Raw genomic sequence first — 26,839 nt, 5'->3', positions numbered from 1 at the left:
ATTCTCTAGTTCAATGAAAGAGTGACGGTAAGAAGTAGGCACTAATGTTTTAAGTATGAGATCAAACTTAGCCATGCAGGATTTATAAGCATAACATGGAAGAGTAATTAGCATTGCTTGTATCAAGTGTAACTAATTCAGTATCATTTACAGAACGAGGCTCATTTGGTTAGACACACAATTATGCATATGTTTACTTTTTCATTGTAAAACGTTGTGAATTCTGATGGAAGTTTCCTAAACTCCAGATACATTAAGCATTTGGAATGCAAAAGGTCTAGCATTATTAAAGTTTGAGCTATTGGTGTTGCATTAAAATTAGCAATGCCAATATCTCAAACTTTATTAATTCGAGACCTATTGCATTGCAAATGCTTGTTTGTTAAGCTCCCCTCAAATCCAGCGAGACTGTTTTCGGCCGTTCGCCATATTGGCCGTGGGTCTAGTCTATTTAAATCACACTCAAGTTCTCGTAGATGATTTGTGTTGAGCCCAACATGTGTGGAGCAGCATCCTGGGTGGTCTGCTGATCCACTCTGAGTTCCAGCACTACAGTTTCCTGTCCATCCTCCCGACATGCAAGGGCATATCTTGGCTCTAAGGCTTTGGTGTTCCTTCGTATCCCGGTACAAAGTTTCCATGCACTCCAGATAAAGTTGTCTTCCAGCAAGTGAGCGCTCACCAACACAAACACTAGGCGCTAGTAGGTAATAGTGAACCGAGGGCCATATGTATCAAGCAAAATTGCATTCACAAACACCAAAATTCACAGAATTTCGGCGTTTGCGAATGATATGTCATGTACTTTTATGATATGCAAATATCGAACAAAGTAATTCAACCAATTTTTCCAAATGGTATATATTAAGGCAAAATAAGGAATCACAAAATTTGCCAATCCTTATTTTGCGATTGCATTTAAGGAATCCCAAATTTTGCGATTCCTTAAATGCAATGTAAGAAGCACCAAAAAAGTGCAATTTGGCCTTAAGGAATCACATGAATTTTTCAAAGTGCAATGTGAAGCACATACATGCCCTTAGGGTATGTATGTGCGCCACATGTGCACCCATGCTTATTTCAGGGGTGCAACAGGGTGTCCTTTTGACACACCTGCACCCTTGAAATTATTCTCAATTTGCGATTCTCAAATTGCGAATCAGAAATTGAGAATAACTTCCTATTCATTCCTATGGGCCTACTGACCCATAGAAATAAATGGGAAAGTATTCCTTAATTTGCGATTCGCAATTTGCTAATCGCAGTTAAGGAATAATAAGATATCGCTAAAAAATTGCGATTTTTTTACATACATCCCTATTTGTGATTCTCAAATAGCGATTTCTAAAAAATTGCTATTTGAGAATCACAAATCAGGATGTTGATACATATGGCCACAAGTACCTCGCTGTCCTGTAAAACAAAAAATAAACCATTTGCAGCTTTCGCCCTGCTAGACACACATGGAACTTGGTTTAATGACTACTTAGACTTGTTATTACTGCTCATTTTGAGAACTACTGATACTTGTGATTACTGTTCATTTTCATTCACTGTGCATCATAAAAGAAGAAAGGTTCAAAAGGAGTGATGTAACCTCTGTGAGTTATTTGAGTTCATCTGGCAACTAACCCTTAAAAACTAATCGAGAGATATTGAGTACGTATGATTTATCAGATTATGGTCATGTTACTATGTATGTGATGCTATTCTTGTTATATGCCAAACTGGAGAAAAGCAAATATCTTAACATTTAGATAGACTTCATAGGATGTGTTCTTGGTCTCAGGGGAGTTAAGATGGACCCAAAGAAACTAAAAGTGGTGGTTCCCTGGGTCTCTCCTACAACAGTAAAGCAAGTCCATAGCTTCTTAGGCTTTGAGAATTGTTATTGTCGCTTTATTGCAAAATTCTCCAAAAGAGTCACCCCCATTACACCCTTACTATGCAAAAGAGTGCCTTTTGTTTGGGATTCCTCTGTAGAAAGAGCCTTTCAAGCCTTGAAAATTAAATTGACTGAGGCCCCTGTTCTAGCTCACCCAGACACAAAGCGCCCATTTCTGGTTGAGGCGTACGCCTCCTAAAGTGCCATCAGGGGCGTCCTATCTCAATGTGACAAAATAACTGGACAGATGCTTCCTGTAGCCCACTATTCACACAAATTGCTTGCTGCTGAACAGAATTGCCCTATAGCAGATTGTAAATTACTCACTATTAAAGCAGTTTTTGAAGAATGGTGGCAGTAATTGGGTGCAAGACTTCCTGTTATCATTTATACTGATCAACGTAGTATGACATTTTTATGGTCTGCTCAAGCCCTCACAGCCAGGCAGTCAGGCTGGACCTTGTTTTTTAATGATCCCTACTTCACAATTACGTATAGGCCTGGTAAGGAAAATAGTTACAAAAGCTGATGCTTTGTCTAGAATTGGTGAAGCGGATCAACCTCCACCTAAGAACGAAGCAAAACCCATCCTCTCGGATGAACACTTTTAAGGAGGTAACTTAACATCTGTCCTCTTCGATGACTTAGTACTGTTTATTAAAACCAAGCCCTCATAGGAGTGGTTACGGGACGAAGCTCAGGTACAATTAAAAAATGGTCTCCTAATAGTTGAAGGATGTATCTTTTTACCAAACCAAGATTATGAGAGCACACCCTCTGTTTATGTTTATGCCATAACACCATTCTAGCTGGACATCCTGGGATGCAGAAAACCTTACAGCTTGTAAAACTGGTGGCCATCGATGCCCAATGATGTGCAATGGTATGTAAAAGCCTGCACTGTTTGTGCTAGTGATTCCAGGTCCTCGGAAACCATGGCACACTATATCCATGGATTTTGTAGTGGAGCTCCCAAAGCCACATACTGGGTATACAACAGTTCTAACTGTCCTAGATCATCTTACCAAAATGTTACACCTGATACCATTAAAGAAATTGCCAACAGCAATTGAACTTGCAACAATTGTCCTGCAAAACATAGTACTTTTACATGCTTCACTGGCAGTGCTTATCACTGACATGGATCCCAATCCATTTTTATAGGTTTTGGAATGCGATGAACAAATATTTCGGCATGGGTGTTCGACTGTCATCCAGTTAGCATCCACAAACAGACGGACAAGCTGAAAGAATGAATCAAATCATGGAACAGTAACTACAGTGTTTATTACTGACGTGTGAAGAGGATTGGTCAGACTTGCTGTGGGCAGTGGAATTTTCCTATAACAATGCTGACCAAGCCTCTGTAGGCATGTCATAATATTTCTGTCTGACAGGGGAACACTCATGCATGACCCCCTTGGATCACAACATGAGACAGGTCAACCCCAGCAGTGTCTGAATACCATGAACGCATATTACATCTCCATGAGAGGGTGCATTTTCCCTTGGCTCAAGCTAAGGAGGCATACAGGGCCACGGCTGATACACATAGTCACCCGGAACCCCAGGACATACCCAGAGATAAGGTGTGGTTATTATTATTATTATTATTATTGGACATTTATGAAGCGCCTGGTTACGCGCACTGGCGTGTCCCCGCACTATGATAAGTGGAAGCAGCCGCCCAACCCACCCTTAGAGACGTCTACCTACTGTATAAATAGGTTTTGAGTTTTTTTCTGAACGTGGTCTCAGACGGTTCCAGGCGCAATTCCAGAGGCAAAGCATTCCAACACCTGGGAGCCAGGTATCTGTAAGACCTCCCTCCCATACGGGCCTTCTTTACTCTCGGAACCTTCAGTAGCCCAGTACGGGAGGAGCGAAGATTGTGCGTAGGCTCGTACCAGGTCACCTGACTCTGAAGCGGAACCGGAGCTTTGCCGCTCAAAATGCGGTGACATGTGGAAAGAGCTTTAAACTCCACCCTTTTCCCTACAGGGAGCCAATGCAGTGCCTGAAGCGCTGCTTTAGAGGGAGATCTCTTAGGGAGCCTTAAAACTAAACGCGCCGCTGCATTTTGCAGCACTTGGAGGCGGCCCACGACCTTGCCCGTGGCCCCCAGATACAGCAAATTCCCATAATCTAAGCGCGATGTGACCAAGGCGTGCACCAGCGTCCTGCGAGCCGCAATAAGGAGGAGATCTAATTCCTTCCTTAATGTTCTCAGAACGCTGAAGCACACCCCTGCCACCCGGCCAATCTGGGGGCCAAAGGCCAGATCCGCATCCAGCCACACTCCAAGGTTCCTTGCCTCCTGACATGGGACCGGAACTTCTCCTAGGCAAGGGGGCCACCATGCCGACGACCAAGCAGACGGCCCTCCCCCCACCAAGAGCACCTTGGTCTTGCTACCGTTCAACTTCAAACAGTTTGCGGACATCCAGGTTGCCAGTTCTTGCATGCAATCCCTGAAGATGTCTGCCGCAAGACCGGGTGAACGCGAGAGGGAGATGACCAGCTGCGTGTCATCGGCATAGGACACCAAGCGCAGACCGTATCTTCCTACAATTGTCGCGAGAGGTGAAACATAGAGATTGAATAGGGTCGGGCTCAGGGACGAGCCCTGAGGCACGCCCTGGCCCAGCCCAATCTCCTTCTAATAGCAGTCACCCAAGCAAACCTAAAAACACCTGTCTGACAGGAAGGATCGAATCCAGCCAAGCGCTGCTCCTGATACCCCTCCTTCATTCAGACACTGTAGCAAGGTGGAATGTGCTACAGTGTTGAATGCTGCGCTTAGGTCTAGTAGGATCAAGGCCATAGTTTGGCCTTCATCCACACCCTGTCGCAAGGCTTCTACCGCCATAAGAAGTGCTGACTCCGTCGAATGATGGGGGCGGAAGCCGAACTGAGAGTCATGGAGCAGGGAGGCCTCCTCCACAAACTTCATTAGGTGTAAGTTCGCAATTTTTTCCGCAACCTTAGCCATATAAGGCAGGAGAGAAATGGGGCGGAGATTTTCTAGTTTTTCAAAGCTGACATTAGCTTTTTTCTGCAGAGGGAGTACGATTGCTTGTTTCCAAGCGATAGACACGGTCTGAGTCTCAAAAGAGGTATCTAATAGATGGCGGAAATAGGGTTCCAGTACTTGCAAACTACCCATCAGCCATCTAGGAGTAGTTGGGTCCCTCGGGGAACCAGATTTTATGGACCCGCAAATGCGGATAAGTTCCTCAGTTGGCGGGGTAGAAAAAATGGTCAACCGCTGTTTCCCTCTTATCTTAGTGGTTTCCATGAGCTTAGGACTGTTACCAGCCTGCTGGGAGAAGGTGGTGTATATCATCGCCACCTTGTTTGCAAAGAACTCTGCTATGCGGTCACAGCCCTCCGCGAGCAAAGCTCCTTGGGCACCACTGCAGGCTTCCCTACCGAGAGTGATTTGTAGATTGAAAATAATTCTTTTGTGGAATGTTCTGCTTCTTCAATCCTATTGCCAAAGTACACCATTTTGGCCTTCCTGATCAATCTGTGGTAGATACGCCTGTTAGCTATGTACCCTGCTTTAACATGTCCAGTGAGGGTTATCAACCAAAAACATTCCTTTGAATGGAAAAAACATTGCTTCCCAAATTTATCGGATCTTTTGAAATCACCCAAGTAGTAAACCCTTGTCCCATAAAACCAAGCATCTCTCCATCCTTGAGAATGCACTCCGTTTTCAACACCTCATTACTGAAAACTTGGAATCCTGACACCAATCCTACACAGCTTCCTCCCCCAGCACTAGAAATCGATGGTTACGTTGATTATGACGTGGGTAATATTATTGATTCTGAACACATTCAGGGAAAATTACATTATTTAGTGGATTGGTTAGGTTATGGCCAGGAAGATCACCCATGGGAACCTGCCTCCCACTTGACACATGCACCTTGGTTAGTCAACCAGTTCCACCAACATTATCCTGACATACTGAAAGCGATCACCCCAGTTTTGGAAGCCCTTTTAAGGGGGGAGTACTGTCAGGGATCACATATGTAGACCCATATATATAGATTGGTCTCTATCTACAGCACTCTGCCCACAATAGGTGGTGTAGTTTATGTAATACTGAATGTGTAGTCCTGAATGTACTATTAGGTGCATGTCCGTCCTCATGGTTGGTTTTGTGTTCAAACAATTCATGTGCTGAATTTTTCCTTATAGTATATTAGCCCCAGCGCAGTAATGTTTTGTTAACCATCCCTCTAGCACCAACAGTGAAGCTAGTACAGCTTCCTGTCAGAATGTTATAGTGTTTTTGTTATGCACCTTGAAATCAAGTGAGACTGGTTTGGGCCTCCTGCCATGTTGGGTGCAGCCGTGTGTGCAAGTCTAGTCTATTTAAACCACGCTTGACTGCTCCTAGATTCTTCATGTTGAGACCAGCATCCGAGGACCAGCATTCTGGGCAGTCTCCTGATCCACTTCTAAAACTGCAGTTGCCTGCCCGACCTCCCGACATGCAGGGCACATCTGGGCTCTAGGGATTTGGAGTCCCTTTGCCACTGGTGCCAAGTTTCCTTGCATTCCAGAACCCGCAGACTTCCAGCTCATTTCTCACCAATGCAAGCACTAGGAGTCAGTAGGTAATAGGGAACGAAGTACCTCGCTGCTCTGCAAAAAAAAAAACCTAACCCTTTACAGCTTTCTCCCTACTAGACTGCCAAAAGCACCTGCGACTTGGTTTAATGACTACTGAGACTTGTGAAGGAAATGGCCCTGAGGGGCTACCCGGGTTACTTACAACCACTTGCTATGCATTCTCAAGAATGAAGAGTCAGTCAGACAGTAGAGAATACAAACTTACAACTTTATTAGAAATACTCTGCAGAGGAGTCCATCATGACCTGAACCCTAAGATATCTGCTTAGTGACTGGCCCCCCAACAGTTTATAGTGAAAAATCATTCCTCCAGGGAAGCCTCCGACCATGCCCACAATGGAAAACTACCGGCCTGGGCGATCATGAACAAAGAGGCACAGTAGGATGAGCTAGCCCCTGCCAGATAAGGTAATGTTATCAGGGAGTCAAGGCTACGGTACTGGGTCTCAGAATCTCCTAATGTGGGAGCAGAAACTACACATTTGGATAGGTATGGGAGGGCAGAATGGCCTATTCCTTAGTAAGTCGAGAAACAGCCTTGAACAGAAGAGAAAATATTAATGAAATACAGTGTTCTGGTGAGGCATGCAATACAAGTAATGAGGCCTAACTCAGGCACAGTCTAAGCAGCCTAATAGGGATTATGAAATGCAAAATGGAGTCACACTCGCTAACTGAAGCCCACGCATTATGGGGTTAAATTAACATAACATGAATACAAAAGGCATCTATTTAGCCACACACTGCTCACCTAATATAGCATGAAACGAGTGCTTTGCAGAGATGGGAATTTGAAACCTAACACTTGTTATTGCTGTTCATTTGCAGAACTACTGAGACTTATGATTATTTTTCATTTCCTTGCACTGCGCATCACAAAAAAAAGGTTAAAGAGGAGTGAAGTAACTTCTGTGATTTATCTGAGTTCATCTGGCAACTAACCCTGTAACAACTAATTGAAAGCTATTCAGTACGTATGGTTTACCAGGTTATGGTCATGTTACAATGTAGGTGATGCTGCCAGTGCTTACTGTGTACCTAATTTAATCTTATGTCTTGAGGTGCCCAGTCATAACTACCTGAAAACATTCCTGGTCAGGACAAATATTAGTACAAGGCAGAAAGCTATTACAATCATGACCTCACTCATCCATAGAACTGCTCTCCAGTTGATCGCAGGTATCATTCTTTCGCAATTTACAATGCATTGTACAGGTGGGTGGTGGTGCAAGGCAAAACTACATAGAGAACACTCTGAAAACCTTGCCCATTTTTGAAGGTCGACAACAGCACAACGCAGCCAGTAGGATGAGATCCTGAAAAGCCCTCCTTCCTGAGTCTTGCCCATAATTCCCAAAGTAAACATATCTCCCAAACAACAGGTAGGAATTGAGGAGGTGAGTCCCTATCACTTCTGCAACTTTGTGATGCAGGCCTGTAGATAAGGTGTATCAAACTACCTTGAAACTGCATGTCAATCAAGCTCAGTGTACTCTACCATGGCTTAATGCCTGTTATTGTTAGTAAGGTCCTGGTATGACTTGTGTCATAGGTTACACTGAGGTTGACATGGTACTCTCTTGTGTGGCTTATAGAAATAGCCAAAGGGTAAAGTAACAATATTGCTTTCCTCTGCTTTCCCTGATGAACTCATGCTGAAACGTTTCCTCTCACTGCATGGGTTCCAAAAATTGATAAACAACACAGTCCCCAGGTATGTTTTTGCCATATGGGCCTATTCAACCTACCATCCGTGTCATTATGATTTTGCGACTTTCTGCACCACTGAAATTCCAATACATGTCACACCAATAGGCAACCTTATTTCATAACTCATCCCATGTCTCCACCTGATTTTGCTGTGAAGGCAGCACATCGGCCTTTACCAAGACATATGGGCAGGCCATTGGAGGTAGGCTTAGGATCAGGGAGCTGGGATTATTATCCATGCACCTACTCTTCCTATTTGCAATATCCGGTTGGTTCGGTATCCAGCTGTTGATAGTCTGGGAATTTTCCCAGAGGCCCCAACATTAAGACTCATTATAGAATGACCCTGGGTGCCACTCAACATACCATTCTGTGCAGCTAACAAAATGGTACCCATAGTCTGGATAGTTCCCTGGTCCCGGGCAGAAATTTCATTTTTTGCACCGGGGGCCTACTACAGAGAGGATGTTCAGCTATATCCAAGGTGAGGTTGGATCCAGTATTGGGTGTGGTGTAAAATGTGATCACAGTTGCTATGTTAGTTTCTAATTCTTCAAGGCACTCTTTTATGGCCCTTAGCTGTTCTTCTAGGATTGTTGAAAATCTGCACCAAGGTTGACACCCGACTTGGTAGTTAGACTTGAGCCCCTTTCAGTTACTATGTGATCAGGTTTTGCCCTTAAAACACAGGTGTTTGGCCTGTCTATGCTTGACTGCTTGTTCTGAGGGTGAGTTAGAGCTAATGGGTTTTGGTTAGGCTCGACAATTGCCAAAACTCAATATATCAATTTTAACTGCATTTTTAATGATAAATCCATAGGGGATGTTCCCTGTGTCCCCAGCACCCAGGATGGTGCCTAGCAGGGACCCGTCAGAGGCTGTGGGGGACCTGGGACTCCCCCGCTGTACCTAAAAGATTAAATGAATGTGGGCGCCCAGCCAAAAACAAAGTGAACAGCTCCAGGCAGGAAAGCCAGCAGGGGCTGCGGGTGTCCTGGGGGTCCTATCATGGCCCCAATTTATTATATAGATGTGGGTGCCTTAGGAAGGCTCCAACCAAAAAATAAGGTGGGTGGCTACCTTCCTGGTAGCCAACTTGGGCCATAGGGGACCTAGGTAGGGCTCCCCCTGCAACCCCAAGGATTATAAAGATGTAGGTGCCCATGGGCACTGAGGCACCCACCAAAAATAAAGTAGCTGGTTCCCGCCAGCTCTCACAATGAGTGCGGGCTGGGAATTGGCAGGACCCTGAGTCTACTCCCACAGCCCCCAACTAGAAATCAAAGCTAGGGGTGACATAAATAATAGGAATAAAAGATATACAGAGGACAAAGACTACTACATGTATAGCTGTATTTCGTCAGTTATTATTCACTGCTCCACGAAGGAATACCCCATAATGTTATGTTATGCTACCAGTACTTATAGAGTGCAAAAATACCTGTAGGTGTCTTGGAGCTAGCTCTTTTGAACAGGAGGAAAAATAGCCCTATTAATTAGTAAAAGCCATATTTTCAATGCTTTACTGAAAGAGATAAAATTTGGCATGGGCTTCATGCAAAAGGGGTATGCAGGTTCTAGATTTTAGCAGTACTTGTCACAAAATGTCTGCCTCAAGAGGAAACAAGCTTGCAATTTGGAACTCTATGTCTTTTGGCACCTGCTGAGCAAAGATTTCTGGTTGGCTCATCCCAGTTGAAATTATTTTTCAGGAAATATGGGGCAGAATCATATAGTGCTTTATAGGCAGTACATAAGGCTTTAAACTTAATCCCCTGTCTAACTAGGAGTCAGCATAGTTTGTGAAGGGATCCAGAAACTGATTTAAATTTCAGGATTCCTAGCAATAAATGTGCAGCCACATTCTGCATGGTTTGAACTTTATTCAAATGAAATTCTTTTATATTAAGATAAAGACTATTGCAATAGTTTTTTTGGGAAAAGACTAATGAAGTTACAACTGTTCTTTGAGTATCTGAGGGTAAGAAAGGAAGGATCTTTTGTTATGATCCTCAAAATATAGAGTACAATGTGATAGCTTTGACTTGATCTCCAAAAGTGAGTTTATTATCCATGAGAACTCCTAGGTTTCTTGCCTTCATAGCTATAGTAGGTAACTTTCCTAATTCCTCTGGCCACTAAGATGGGGACCAGAAAGAATCCTGGTTGCCAAAAAGGATAACTTCTGTTTTACCAAAGTCTACCTTCAGGCAATTTTTGTTCTCTTTTGTTGCCTTATTCAGGGCCACCTCGGTGCTGTGACTGCTTCTGAAACCGAACTGTGTTGTGTCCAGAAGATTATTTTTCTGAAAGAACTCTGACAGATGAAGATTCATGACTTTTTCCACCTTCTTAACTGGGAGTGGTGACTGCAAATTTGGACGATAGCTGTTAGGATACAAAGGATTTAATCAAGGTTTTTTTATTAGTGGAAGGATGGAAGCTTCTTTCCAGATGTTGGGAAAATGGCCTGTCTTAAAAAGTCTGTTGACAATGTTAGTAAGAGTATCAGCAATACTCTTTGGTGCTAATTTGGCTACTGAAGGAGGACATGGATCCATAGGAGGCCCAGCTTTTGCAGATTTAATATACCTCATTACCTGATCAGATGTAACTACAGAACATTCTGTGAAAGACGCCTTTTCAGCCCCAGTAGGGGAGAGCTTATTTTCTACTGGGATTGATCACTGGTTGGGAGAAAAGTTATTGTAAATCTGTTCCACTAATAATGCCCCTCATGTGCTAATTTAAATATATTTTCATGCATGTTGGTGCCCTTAAGTTGGGCAGGCCACCCCTAGCATATTTTCAAGTGTTGAAGTGGCTGCAGGGAAAATAGCAGCCCACCAGAAATATTTTTAATAATCAACCCTATGTTCCCAGAGTCTCCTTACCATGATCTAAGGAAAAGGTGAACTTTATTTGATCATTCCCAGTGCTGGAACTTTTGCTTTTCAGTTTGGGAGTTCAGGGACCCTGGTCGTTTGGTCTTAGGCTGCACTATGTGTCGTGAGGAGTGTAAAATAAAGAGTCTCACACTCGTTAAATTTTGTTCTGACCACAAATGCTGTAATTAATTGTTTATTGACAGACACTGCAATGACAGAACCAACAGGTCTGCCTTTTATACATTGACAGTGACTTACACAAAGAAAACATTAGAAGTTAGTGGAAAAACGAAAGGGTAGAGTGCATTTACAGTTATGTATTCACAAATGCCTTCGAAATACACTGAAAAATAAAGGTTAAAGTGATCTTGTATTTAGATGATAATGCCAGTTGCAACATTACATTTTAAGCTACAAAAAAAACGAAATTAACCAGTTACAGTTAACGGCAGTAACTATGACTCATGCCCTCAGCATGCTCTCCTTATACCCTCACATACTACATCCCTCATGAGATGTTTCATGACATCATTCATAAAAATCACTGCTGACACCTAAAATGACATAATTGATAACAACACTGTGAATGGTGGAGCACAAAACATAGATATTTCAGTGAACAATATAACTGGTGAATTACTGTGTTTTCTCAGTTTCAAATGTAATGTTACAACCGGCTTGTCACCTAACTATAACAGTGCCTGAGGCCAAGGCCCATGCCCAACCCCTGCAGACTCTGTGATGTTACAATATAAAAGGTGTTATTTGAACAACCCAGGAGAATTGCTATTTTTTATTTGTTTAATAATGCTGGGGTTACTCTTTCAGGAGCACCAGTAGGACCAAAGAAATCTGAATAATACGCACTTGCAGGGCATTATGGGGCACTCCATGCCGGAGCTGTGAATAATAAATGAGTAGCTCATACCACTCATTCATGATTTCTTTTTAATCTTTTTTTAACTTTTTAGGGTGCCACTCTGCCTACCTGGGGCACCCACAACTTATAGTTTTGTTGGGGCCTCACTCAGCCCCACTGGCTCCCTGCAGGCAATGCTAAGGGCCAGATAGGAACTGGTAACATGTTTTGGCTTTTTTTTAAAGAAAAACTGGGATTACCCAGTGCCCGGGGCATCTCACAGCATTTGTTGCATTGGGGCTGTGGGCTGAGTCCCTCTACCCACGTACCCTCATCAGCTCCCCTGCCAGCACTGATTCTGGGGGCCATGGTAGCTTGTGTTCCTCCTACCTGGCAAGAGAAGCTTTTCTTGTGAGAGAGCGTGGGCAGGGAGAATCTTTTGTGCTCCAAACAAGTAGTAGAGAGAAAGACTTCCCAGCATTCTCCGGGGCTATAGCATTGCTTGGGGCGATGAGAGGTATGCTGCTTCCCCTTAATTTTATGCACTGTCACAGGGAATCAGTTTCCCAGGGCCTCAATGAGTAATCCCCCCCTTCCTATAGACTTTGATTCACCCTGGGAATGTTGTCCTTAAAGCCTGACAATGGCCTATGGAGGCAGAAGCCCAATCCCTCCCATTTTCAAATGAATCATTCCCAAGTACTGGGGTTTCCAGGTCCTGGAAATGGCCAGGTCATGGGACTCACTCCCGCCTCCCCTTTTAAATGAAGTCGTCCTCGGCCATAGGTTCCCATGGCCTTTAAATAGCCAGGGGAAAAGAGCTGCAGGCCCCTGTTTAGGTCGAGCCTCGAATACGCATCCGAAGGATGCGGTCCAGGTGGAGAACTATAGCTAGCTGACTCGGGGGAATGAAGGACAAGAAAGTGCAAAGCGCTTCTCCTCGGCTGGATTTCACTGCGTGCATGCGCACCCACACTCATGCATGCGTGCATACACAGCCACACGCATACACAGGCACACCCCCCCTCGCCGCCACACCTACACACACACTAGCGCACCTACACGCACACACAGAGACCCCCCCCCCACACACACACACACCAGCGCACCTACACACATACATTCAAAGACCCCCTCCCCCCGCCGCCGCCATCGCACACATACACACACACACACACAAGCAAGGGCACCCCCCTCCCCCCTAGAACTAAGCCCCACTTACCACCATTCGGGACTCTCCCTCAGGCATGGGAAACCCGCTCTCGCACTCCGTGGGCGCGTGCGCAGGACTTCCAAAGACGGAAGTCCCACCCAAAGGAGCTGGCTCATCCGGCTCGTTGTGAGAGGAAGTTAGGGAAGTTTCTCTAATGTTCTCTGGGGCTTCCTAGCCTTCTCGTGCGCTTGGAAGCTATGCGGCTGGTAGAAAGGGGGTGGGTCTTGGGGTGTTTAACAGGGGCTGATGACAGAAACATTCAACTGTAGGCCAGAGATGGAGGCCGGGGACTCGCGGACCAGAAACCCTGTTCTCCATCCTGGCACCGATGACGCCAGCCCCCCATTACCCTGCCCTTGCCCAGGAATCCCAGAGCAGACCCCTTCTCACAGCCTCAGTCACCCCTGCTCTTACCCAAGAGACACTGCGGTTTATTTTTTTCTCATTTTTGCGTTCAGTGCTGCACGACCTTTTGTCGTGACACGGAAAGACGCCCTGGGACCGAAATCAGGAAGTTATTTCACTGAGTGAAGCGAGGGTAAGTCTGGAGCCCGCATCGGATCTAGAACGTCTAGGAAACAGGCAGGCTGGACGAGCCCTGGGAAATAGGCTGACGTCACATGCTAGTTCCTCCAATGGCTGCGCAGAATTGAAGCGGGGGGGGGCATCGGCTGATGTCATATGCTAGTTCCTCCAATGGCTGCGCAGAAATGACCCTGTGTGCTCCATGTACCCCAGGGCATTCCATAATGACTTTGGAAATAGTTCCACCCAGGGGTCTATTGTTGGTGAACGGCCTATTTCTCAGTATAAATGCTGGAGCACAGCCTGAGGGAATGATAACAATGAGCACCACTGCACTGAGGCCCTTGACCGACACCAACTCTTTACACCCCTGCAGTTATCCCGGCATCCCCCACCAGCTCAAGGAGGCATCGTCTCAAAGCAGACACCCCAGGCTGCCCCATGTCTAGTGTAAGTTTCTAACAAGAAGCCTAAAGCTTTGCTTGCCACGTTATACATTTAGGACTACAGGTCCCAGAAGGCAATGCGGCATGGGCCTTCTTGGGATCTCCAACAGCAGGATGGAGGGGTTGCCTCTATTTAACTATCTTAATAGAAAATATACAGCAGAGGTCAGTAAAATACCAGAATCACTTTAGCATTCTCTAGATTCCAGTTCATAGAAATTGTCTTCCAAGAGCACCTGTAGAGTAATATTTTTTTCTAATCTTATATTTTCAGTGATATGACCACTGAAGGCACAAATTTTATGTTTTTCCCTCCCTTCCTTAGCTACACATGACTTGGCAAAGTTATCACCGCCTTTTCATCTGTCAGCAATTAGATTTGTATTTGAATGGAGTGCTTTGCAGCATGCTCACAGCGTAGCCAATTGCTGTTTATTACTGGGTCGATCTGGGTGCTGTGAGTGAATAAATGACCAGATAGGCACAAATTATCTTTGTACTTGTTTCTTTAGCAGGCGATCGGGACAGGACAGCAGAGGAGCATAGGCAGGGCAGGGATGGCGGCGGCAGCGGGGCTCGGAAGGGGAGGGAGGGAAGGGCTAGGTCGGAGCAGAAGACATGACTAGTTAGTGCATGGGGAATGCATGATACTGCTTCGGTTGTATTTTTGCACTCAGTCACACACGTTGTTAAATTATCAATGTATACTGCTTATTATTGTGTGTCTGCTCTGCGGATGCTGCGCCCGCGGTGCACAATACCGACTGCTGCTTGGAAAGTTGTCAGCTTCCGGTTTTTAAGGTCTTCGTTGGGACGTATTGTCTCTGCTGCTGTTTTTTGTGTCCTCGCTAAAGGACACGTACTGTGAAAATGCAAGTGTTTCATGAGTGTGTCAGCTCTGTGGGTCCGTCTTTGCTTCTATCCCAATGACAAAATAACAAACAAGTGTGTGGACTTGATGTATGTGTGTGCGTGTTTGTGTAACATAATTTGCGTTTGTGCATTTGATGGCGTTTGTGTGCATTAAGTGGCATGTGTGTGCGCATTTGAAAATGTGGGTTTGATTAGTGTATATGTGCCTTAACGGTGGCTGCATGAATGTGTATTTTTGCATTCGGTGATTTCTGTGAGTGAATTTTATGGTGTGTTCGCATCCATTCATTCGTGTATGGTGTATTAGGAGATGTATATGTGTGTGTGTGTGGGGGGGGTCGGTGCTGTGTGCTGTTTCAAGGTGTTCTTGGGGTAAACAGGGTTAATCTCTGTGTAGATGTTCGATATTTGAGCTTCTTTTCACCGAGTTGTTGTGTTAATGTGTGCATTAATTTCTTGTGTCCGAGGAAAGGAATAGAGTCATGTGGTCTGTGTGTGTTGCTTACGGTCTGTTTGGTAATTCGTTCATTTTATTTTGCCTCTTTTGCTCACATTTATCACCTCTTGCTGGCCTTATTGTAGTTTTTGCTCTATTTTGTTCCTCTTAACTCCCATCTCCCTTTCTCCCCCTATAGTTTCCCACTCGTTATATGTGTAAGTGGGGGCAATTTCATGGCTTATGGGGAAAACTCCTAGCTGAAGGGACACTTTCTGACTCACAGTGGCTGTTACAATTCAGTGGGCGATGGTGTAATTGTATGAGCTTTGTGGAGGAATTTTGTATACCTATACATAGAGCTTCATGGCTCACACAGTCTTCCGTGGCTAGTTCATGTTTTATTGACAAAGTCAGGCCTGCGTCTTTTTTTTGTTGTTGTAACTTTCCACTGAAGTAATTTTACATCCCCCTTTTTTCACCCATGTCTGTGTCTTAATGCTTTACTGCTATAACTCTAAATCCCTGGTGGGCTTTGAATTGCTTATGACTTCATCAAGTGTAAAGGGGGTCTGGGGCGTTAATGACTTTGTGCACGTTCCTCTCCAATCATTCATCCATCCATTTATTAGGTCGAGCCTGAGCAGTGCATGTGCTGCTCTGCGAGCCATGCTATATTGGCTATATTGGAGTATGAAATAGAAGCACCGCCCACTCTCCGCCTATATTTGTCATTAGCTTGTTGTCTGATGTAAACATAAAGGCGCATGCGCAAGGAGCCGGGCAACGCATGCTGCTTGTTACTTCTGCTGTTCTATATAGCGCTAACAGAAGCGGAAGACATGGAGGCGCATTACCCAAGCCGGGAACATTCATTTTTAGGCACGGGATAGAAGTGAGTCATTCAGAACCACAGGATGCCAAGACTCGAACCAGGCTTCCCAACTTCATAGTCTGAAACTGTAGCCTTTCTGCTGCGTTGTATCGGCCTATTCTGGAGCTTTTGTTGAAGTGCTTCTGTTTTGATGAGTGAGGGCGACATAAGAGGCCCCAGCTTGCCTCGGTTCACATCCAGGGTCATTCTTGAAAACTCACCGTGGAAGCTTCTCCCAGCCTCAGCTCTTTGGACCCGAGGCCATGAGGGACGCGTGTCCAAGCTTGTCCCAGGAAGGAGCGCCCACCCCAGGATGGCAACATCGGTGATAAGATGGTTTCTTTCGATTCACAGCCAACTGTGGAGTTCCTTCCACCCCTCCACCCGAGGGTGCAGCCAGCAGGGCCAGGGCAGAGCGCCTGGGGCGGGCAGACTTCTACCGAAAGCAGGAGAGGCTCCTGCCCTTCGGCACTTCCCTGCCCCCCGCCCACTGCTGAGAGCTCCTGTGTTGCACTTGACCCAGGGGTGTCCAATGCAGCTCCAAGAGGGCGAGAAGCATGGCAGACTTCTACCCAAAGCAGGAGAGGCTCCTACCCTCCGGCACTTCCCTGCCCCCCCCGCCCCTGCTGAGAGCTCCTGTGTTGCACTCGACCCAGGGGTGTCCAACACAGCTCCAAGATCGCGAGAAGCATGGCAGACTTCTACCCAAAGCAGGAGAGGCTCCTACCCTCCGCTCTTCCCTGCCCCCCCCCTGCTGGGAGCTCCTGTGTTGCACTCGACCCAGGGGTGTCCAATGTAGCTCCAAGAGGGCGAGAAGCATGGCACACTTCTACTCAAAGCAGGAGAGGCTCCTACCCTCCGGCACTTCCCTGCCCCCCCCCCTGCTGAGAGCTTTTGTGTTGCACTCGACCCAGGGGTGTCCAACACAGCTCCAAGAGGGCGAGAAGCATGGCAGACTTCTACCCAAAGCAGGAGAGGCTCCTACCCTCCGGCACTTCCCTGCCCCCCCCTGCTGAGAGCTTTTGTGTTGCACTCGACCCAGGGGTGTCCAACGCAGCTCCAAGAGGGCGAGAAGCATGGCAGACTTCTACCCAAAGCAGAAGAGGCTCCTACCCTCCGGCACTTCCCTGCCTACCCCCCCACCCCTGCTGACAGCTCCTGTGTTGCACTCAACCCAGGGGTGTCCAACGCAGCTCCAAGAGGGCGAGAAGCATGGCAGACTTCTACCCAAAGCAGGAGAGCCTCCTACCCTTCTGCTCTTACCTGCCCCCCCCCCCGGCTGAGAGCTCCTGTGTTGCACTCGACCCATGGGGTGTCCAACGCAGCTCCAAGAGGGCGAGAAGCATGGCAGACTTCTACCCAAAGCAGGAGAGGCTTCTACCCTCCGGCTCTTCCCAGCTGATGTTTTCATAATGAATACACTAATGATGCTCTCCACATGTGCTTTTCAGGAAGAAAACGCCCTCTAATCTTCACATGTTGCTAATATGTAGGAGTAAGCAGTCTATTTACAAAGTTTCCCTATTCACATTAACCAGAGTCTTACTCCTTATTGACGAGGGAACACTCAATGTATTTCCCACTTCTAACCCGAATAGCCTCATAAAAGCACTTAATGATGACAAATGCACATAGGCTAGGTTCTTTCCACGCGTGTCTCGAGATGCTATGGCATCGCCATTTCTCTGGAGCTTTTTTTTCAGCTAATCGTTCAAAGCACAGATGCGTTTATTTATTTTCTTCACGGGTTTAGTATTGTGTGGGATGAATAATCCAGACACAATGGTGGGGGTGCCTCTGACGAAAGTGACTAGTGTAGGGACACGTGTGAGGAACTTAAAGTGTTTCTGATAAGACTTTTGGCCGAACTATGACGTGAGAGCTTATTTTTTTCTTCACTGGACGCAGTGTCATCTTTATACTGTTTGCGATTTTTTGGGGGTCTTTTTCAATAATTGGGCAGCCCTCACAACATCTGCCTCTGCAGGCTGCAGCACACAGAGGCGCTACCTCAACTCCGGTTGCAGCCAGTGCTCCTGCTCAACACCTGCCTTCTTCACTTTGAGGCTGCTGCTTGGCCATGGACGAGGGGAGGAGGAAAAGGAAAGACCTGTGAACTTCCCCAGGACGCGTGTAAGGTAAGCAGCCCCCAATATAATAACTCTACATGGGGGAAAAAGTTGTGTCTTTGTTTAAATAGTGCTTCTGTTTTCAGCTGATCCTCGTTAGTTTGCAAGCAATTAATGAACGCCACAGCATCACTCGTCGCCACCACAACATCACTCAGCACCACAACAGCAACAATCTGTGCAATCATTCAACAACAACTGGTTCAAATATGTTCTCTCAATGTTTCAAGCTTTATTACAAATTTCACAAAAAGATGTTAATATTTCACTTCTATTCTTGGATTTTCGTCACAATAAAATACACTGAGCATAATCTTCACAAAAGTTATTTACAAAAGTTTAAGCTATTACCAATATAAATTACAATAACTTTTATTGAAGTATTAATTATTAAAAAATAATTTAAAAAAAGCCATTGTTATTTGTAATAGCAATACATCTAAGTCACGCAAATACAACACATATTGCATTACAAATGCTATAGGTGTCACATTTGCGAAAGTTAAAGCTATTGGCATTGTAAATGACAAAGCTATTAATTTAGCTATTTTTAAAACCAACACATAAATACAAAATTTGTCATTTACAATACCAATAGCTCAAACTTTCCTAATGCGAGACCTATTGCATTGCAAATGCTTGTTAAATGTATTGTGCCACCCCCGGGCCCAAGTCCACCCCATGCTTTCTTTTTAAAATATTACTGCAGATACCCTATGAATGTATGGTAAAAGTTTTTTTTTCTAATTGTTATTGGCTTCAGGAGAGGTCCCTCTGGAACCCCTGCACCAGGCCTGGGGTTGCAGGGTATCCCAACCCTGCTCCCTTATATGTTTTTTAAAAAACAGTTCAAGACAGGGGTTTCCATGTCCTAAAATGGCTGTCATCACATTGGTGTTGATTTACTGGCAGGCAATCAGATTGTTTCCCTAGATGTGTCGGCTCCTCGGATCCTCTGTAGAGTGAACAATCTCAATCTCAAAAACTGCTTAATGCAATTATACCAAATCACAAAAAGCAGGCTTACTGAACAGAAACTTTACTTTCAACCAGATTTGGTGTAATTTCATTCAGCTGTTTTTGCTGTAGAGGTGTCTGATTTTCATATGGGTAAAATGTGTTTTGAGCCCCCTCCCCCTTTTTATTGGCCTACTCTTGATTGATCCTCCCAAATTTTTACAGGAGCTGAAGTGGATGAGACTTTTTGGAATAGTTTCATGAAAGTTCGTGAAATGGCGCCAAAGTTATAAGCAAATCAAAAATGTTTTCCTACAGAAACGTGGTCCCAACTATAATTACCCACGTGCTATTGACTCCGGGTAAGAAATATTTATACATAAACACAGGAAAAAACTAATATTAAAGTAACGTTATAGTTAGGTGAATTAAGTCTCTCATAACTATAAATTGTGCCCTAAAGTAACTGCAACTTGTGCTACCACCAAGCGCATTGTTGTGATCAATGTTATAATTTCAGATTTTGCAGTGATGCTATCAATGATGTCATAGAAAATGTCCTGAGTGATCAAATGTGTGAGGTAATTAGCAGTGTATGGTGAGGGTGTAAGTTAGAGTTATGTTACGACATGAGTTATAGTGACTAGAGATAACTACAATTGAGGACTTTCTTTTTTGAGGTTCAGATATTATGTTGTCACAGAAATATTTACCTAACTTTAATGCTACTTTAATCTTTGTTTTTTTAGTGAATTTCTAGTTTTTAAAAAAATATAAAGTAAAATATATTTACAGCTCCTTATTATACATCACATTAACCTTTGTGTTTTGTTCTGTGAACTTCTGTGAGTTTTTTTCAATGTAAAGTAACATTTTATTGCCATACATAAAGCCAATCCCCGGGGCCAAGGCAAGGCCCTGCATTTAACCCCATTGCAGGCAAGCAACCCCACATCCTTTGGCTTGTTGGAGCATAGTTGGGCCATAGGACCTGGCTGGCATTGCAGGCCTGCATCCTGCTCCCTTTGAGCAGCCAACCCCATGTTATGGAAAGCCTTTTAGCCTGCACTGCATGCAGATGATCCTGCAGGTCCTAGCAGCACTCAGGTAGAGTTACTGACTTTGTCACAACAGCAAAATATAAAAGTTAAGCCTATTATCTTTCACAAGGGGTGAGCACATCAACATATATAAAGCAGATTGTTTATCTTTCTCCAAAAAATCACCAATATGTTTATTCTAATGTATATTTCAGCAATTCTCACAACAGAATGTTTAATAATGGTCTTCTTTATAAAAATACTTAATAAAGTTTTAATCAAAAACATGTATGTGAGTCTTTATTTTAACATTGTTTTTAATATTGTGTTTTGTAGGCTGAAAAATGTTAAATGAAAGGGTCAGAGACATTTTTCTTTTAATAAAACCAACATGTCTCTGAGTCTTTCGTTTAACATTTTTCAACACACTCAATGCTATCATAAAAACATGTACCAGACAAGAGGGCCTTTCACTTCAGCTGAACAGCATAGCGCTCCAGCTAGGAGTTATTTACATAATATTGTAAGTTCTCCTGAGTTCATGGATTTAATGACCCAGTAGACATACTGTTTTTATGTTGCTTGAGGGCTGCTAAACTTTCTGCAGCCTCCCACATCATAAAAAATGCTTGTTGGTGCCTCTGCCCCTTATAGGAAAATCACTAAGCTAAAAACCAAAAATGTGTAACTAGCCCTAGCCTTCAATGAGCAGTGAATAATGCATTAATGGCTCCTGCCACTCATTTCTTATTCATTACTTTAAAAACAAATATATTTGTGTGGGTGTCTTGGTGCCCATCTGGGAAACCCACAAGATCAATTGTATTTCAGAGCCCGGCAGCCCCACCAAGCTCCCCAGTTAGCACACATGGGGTGTGCCGGTGGGAGCCTGCATACTTTTTATTACATCTGTGACCCAATGCATCATTAGGGGCATTGGGAAAACCTGCAGGATTCCCGCAGCCTTAGCAGGCTGAACTTGCTGCAGCCAGCCACACTCTTTTGTAGGTGGGTACCCTGGTTCCCACCCAGACCACCCATAATGGTACTTTGTTGGGGGTCAGGGGTAGTGCCCAGGGACCCAGTGGCCCCAGCCTGCTCCCCTTCGGGATCCGGCTATTTTTTTTTTGTTGGTATGTGCTCCGGAGCCCAGTCGAGGCACCCATAATGTAGAGAGTTGTTGGGGTGTCTGGGGGAGTTCCAAGGCCTGACACCCCAATCGGCTACCCAGCCAGCACCATACTGGGTGCTGACAGGAGCAAGCCCCTTTCCTTTATTTCTGCTGAGATGGGAGCAGCATTTTTCCTACTGCTTCTGCCGGGCGGGGTAAAATGTAAATGTAAATTGAAACTTGTATAGCGCACTACTCACCCGCAAGGGTCTCAAGGCGCTTGTACGAATACCGCTGTGGAACCCATCCTGGCTTTCCCTGTGAGGCATCCACTCCTGGGCATCCCCAAGGTGGAGGCCAGGCATCCTTAGCGTTGTGGAGATTAAGCAAGCTATTGCCCAGAGTTGCAGAGTAGGACTCGATGATTGGAATAGGCACCGAGGCGAGAATGATCAGATCCGTGGAATTTTTTAGCCCAAGAGGCGGGGAATTGAACCCTGGTCCCAGGCTAGACCTCTGAGTCAGGGTCTGCCGCTTGAGGAAATATAAATTTTTGGTCAAATTATGTTCCCTATCGTGTACCCCACCGTCTCCATGTACCAGCTTAAAGTGCATGTAACTTCCCTCCTGTGCCAGCTATGAAGACGCAAATACATTTGCGTCCAACGTTAACATGTCCTCTTTCAGACCCACCCTGAATGGGTTGAATAGTCCGTTTCTAAGTATGCCATGCCAACGTCTTTTTGTGGTGTACTTTACACGTTTTTCAGCTCTGGCAAAGTAGGCCCTGAATTCTGCCATCGAGCCTTTTTTTCCTGCCTTCTGACTCTGAAAGCCTCAGCCCAGGCTGTCTCTGTACCCGTGACCTCTGACTTACTTTCTGCGCGGCCCACCGCGCTTAGCTCAGCCTGCTGCCTGCCAAGACTGAATTCAACCTTCGAATTATCTGTTCCGCTCCTCGAAAATACATTCTTGCCTACTAGTTTAAGTAAACATCCCCCCAGCTGCAGAGCAAAAGGGTCCGGCCTCACTGTCTCCGTGCAAGTAATTCATAGCCTCTGTTACCATGCTCCCATGGAAGGCCCATGCCCCCACGCTTCTCATGCAGACACTTAGGCGCTTATACACGCACTCACAGTCAGTATAGAATAGCTTCTGCCCCGGAGACCTTTTCCGTTTAGATAATATGGTTCCCAAACATCAGATATCAGATATGATAGAAGTACGAGTTGATCTGACATGCCAGACTTCTGTCTCTTTCCGCCAGTGTAAATGTCAAGTCCCCTGCACCCTCCAGTTTCCACGTCCATCACACGTCATGCAGCTGCGCGCGCATCCAAGCCTCAGATTTCTGCTGACATTGCAACATTTCTGCTTTGTTACCACCCACTTGTTACACCTACCTATGACGTTTCTAGCACACACCTCTAGTTCACGCCTAGTTCACGCCTTCTGATTACGTATTACTAACACGTGGATGCTGTTATCTTGTCTTCTCTCAGCTGTTACGCCTACTATATTGGTTTCTATGATGTGATTTAAGTATATAAGCTATGTATTGTCAATAAAATATTGCTCTATCCCTTCCTGAACCCCTGTGGTTGCAGGAACATGATATCCAGTTCTAGAACCATTCCTTTTTAAGGATTAAAACCCCTAAGAACTCTAACACCACGGACTCTGCCTTTTTCTTTCCGATTGAGTTATTATTGATTAAGCACTTACCTGCATAGAAATTAAGACGGTAAATCAAATATTTACCACAAGATTTTGGCGCCCGAATAGGGACCCCTCCCCCACCCCACGCGCCGGTTGGTGCGTTGCAAACTCTGTCCCCTGCCATCAGTTAGACGGAAACTACGCGTACCGGCAGGATTTCCTGTATCTCCCTCTGGCCCACGGAGGTGACGAAGACTGCAATCAGCACCCAGACGAGGCGGTGAGGAGTGCGGAGGATCCCGACCAGAGCCTAGCCGAAAGAAGCAAGGTCCGAGGTGTCAAGAGGCCCACCATTTTCCGAAGTATCCACGTGTCGAGTCGAGTCCGGTCCAGTCCAGTCGAGTTTTCCGAGGCCTTCTGTTTTCCGTGCTGCCCGGTGAGTACCATTGCTGGGACGTATCTAGACGGGTTGGGTACACAAGTCCGGTCTGCACTGTTTTAGACAGTGTATCTGTACTGTTTAGCAGTATATCAGTTATTTCAAGTCCTTGCACTGTTCTTAGCAGTGTATCTGTGCTGTTTAGCAGTACATCCAGTATAGGGGGGTAGTCATATATGTCTCAAATGTCTTTCATGTGATTAATGTCGTGGTATGAGTGTGACTGTTTTTAATGTGCATTATTGTGTTCTTGTGTAACTAGCTGTAGTCAGTATTAAGTAGCAAGGATTGAGCATTCAGTACTAAGTAAACAAGATGCCGTTTTTCAACAAGTTAAAGCAGATAGGAACTAGGAAAGGGATACTAGAGGAAGAAATTCCTATCCCCCCTAGGGACACTCCTGGAAATTTTATGTACCACAAGCATGGCTTAGATGCCATATTGTATCTAGATTTATGGGCCGATTATACTAAGCATCTAGACGAGAGACACAGATGGCCTGTTACCGGAACATGGGATGCCGAGTGCATCATGAAGGTAGAGGAAGCACTATGGAAAAAGAAAGCCAGACAATCTCAGAAAGACGCCATAGAATTTTGGCGTAAGGAATCACATAAGCGTGCTGAAAAAGCACTCCGTAGAGAAGACAGACTTAAAGAATCAGATAAAGCCCAAGAAAACGAATTAGTTACTGAAGGGATCCGAGTAAAATCAGAACAAATAGACCGCGCACGAAACAATCTCGTAAATGGCATGTATCTCATGGCCGAGGGTTCGCCTGAGACCACTTCAGAAATACCGAAAAATCTGCTGCCACCATTGGTTCCAACTAAAGTAACTCACAGGACCACTAAAGACATATTCCTGAATTCCTATCTAGAGGATGTAGCACCCGCTTACACTAATCTGCCTGTCCGCGTCCCGCCTACTGACGGTGACGGGGGTGGCAACCCGCCTCCAGACCATATTCCGCCACAACTGCAACCAGGTTTCCCCGTTCGACAGCCCATCGTTCCTCCACCTCCACCACTTCCCGCACCTAAAATTGATATACCGAAACCGCTTCTACCTGATTCTAATAAAAGACAAATTCAAGTACAGATACAGACTCCACAGAGAGATAATGTCCAAGCTTCCGCCTCAGGAGGTGCGACCGGGGGTTACCGGACCCCGCCACCAACACACAGATTACACCTTAGGGATATGCAGAACCCTTTCACGCTCAAATCACCCCGCCTCGACATACTCAAATAACCGCTTGCAGTTTGCAGATATGATCCAGTACCCGGCAAAGACGATAGAATGATGATGGCATCACTACGCTTACGACATGCTGCAGATTATCTACTGTTATTCTCAGGAATGAAAGAGCACCTAGATAGAATATATCACTTTGTTCAGACTGGGAAAGACCCTGAAAGTATTAAGGATGCCATGGCACATCAGAAAGTTGACACTCAAGCATATATACTACGCTTTTTTATAAATTGCCTAATAAGAGAACGAGACAGGCCTGAGACAGAACAGGAGGAATTAGATGGACTCAACAAGTAGGGCCAAAATATATCCGAAGGAAAACATGATAAAGGGGGTTGCATAGCCAGTATGTACAAGAGAATAAGAAAAGCAGTGATAGAAATACACGAAAAAGAGAAAGAAAAAGCTTCCTCCGAGGAGGAGGAAGAACCCGAAGAACCAGAAAAGACTACAGATACGATAGCGTATGTAGGTAAGGGAACTTACCTTAGGAAAGGCATTCGTCCAGAAAGCAAGAGAGTTTTTCTCTCTGGCGTAACAAAACCAAATTCTCCTGAACATCAGTTCCAAGAGACTGATAAAAGGCTTCGAGACCGAATAGGGTACCACGTACTCAATTCTATGGATGAACAAGAACTAGCCCGGTCAGCAGTATTATGGGCTGACAATCCGAACATATACAATGATGATACAGTAGCGCAGACATTTCTGAACCTTTCCCCAGACGAGCAGAAATTAGCAGGTGTATACATGATTCAGCACCTCCTCACGTTATACAGAAACCAACATTCTGATCCAGGTCCCTTACACGATACATTAGAAGCACTACTCATGGATAGATGGAGAGGTCTAAGTACCAAGTTAATACAAATAATTCTAGAACAAAGACATAGATATAACACTTTCGTAAGCTCCGAATATGTTCCCGCTCCGCCCCCAGAAAGGAAAATGTATCATATGGAGCGTCTGCATGGCATTGAAAGTCAGAACCCCTTACGAGAAGTGCATCCAGTTATGGGTGCCGATCATAACTTGAAACGTGTGTATGTACACACGCCTCTGACTAAGTTAGAACTGTTAGAAATGAAGAAACTAGTACCGTGTCATGATAAAGACCCTGCAGGTTTTCACAGAGAACTTAAAGACATGTTACTGATGGGGGATTACACATACGAAGATATCATGAAAATGTTAAAGGTACTGCTGCCCACGGGCATCTACGAGAAACTCAAGGAAAAAGAATGGGATGTGGGAGAGAAAAAGATTGTATGGGCAGAAATAGAAGACGAGGAGGAAAAACGTATCCCAGGGCTAGGCCTTGGGGAGAAAACTAAAGCATTACCAGGTTTGATAGTACAGGTTCTGCCAAGATTACTGACAACTAGAAAGGAAGATTGGGACGCAATTTCGGCCTGTAAACAGAAACCAGATGAAGATACTAGTGACTTCTATTCAAGATTCGAGAAATGTTTCATTATTAATAGTGGTCTAAAACCAAGTAGCGAGTCGTACCCGCATCTTTTTGTATCAAAGTTAGTGGAGAATTCCCTGTTAGCAGTTAAAAACCGTGTATACAAGGTTGAGAGTACATGGCAAGCAAATACGCCATCACAGATGTTACAGATGTTACAATACCATCAGAACAGAATTAGAGAAGAACAGGATCATGAACAGAAACGCATGAAAGACACGAAAATGAAAATGTTAGTGGCCCAATCAGTTCCAGCCGACAGCCAGAGAAAGGGTACGACCCAGACAGGCCACGCCGCAGCTCCCGTTAAAGGGACATGCAACTATTGCAAGCAGCCAGGTCACTACGTACATGAATGTCCAGTTCTGAAACATAACATAGCAACAGGTAAAACTAAAGAGAGACCGCATCCACCAAGAC

This window comes from Lissotriton vulgaris, chromosome 12 (assembly GCF_964263255.1).
Source record: "Lissotriton vulgaris chromosome 12, aLisVul1.2, whole genome shotgun sequence".
In the NCBI taxonomy this organism is placed as follows: Eukaryota; Metazoa; Chordata; class Amphibia; order Caudata; family Salamandridae; genus Lissotriton; species Lissotriton vulgaris.
This window is presented reverse-complemented; position numbering follows the sequence as displayed.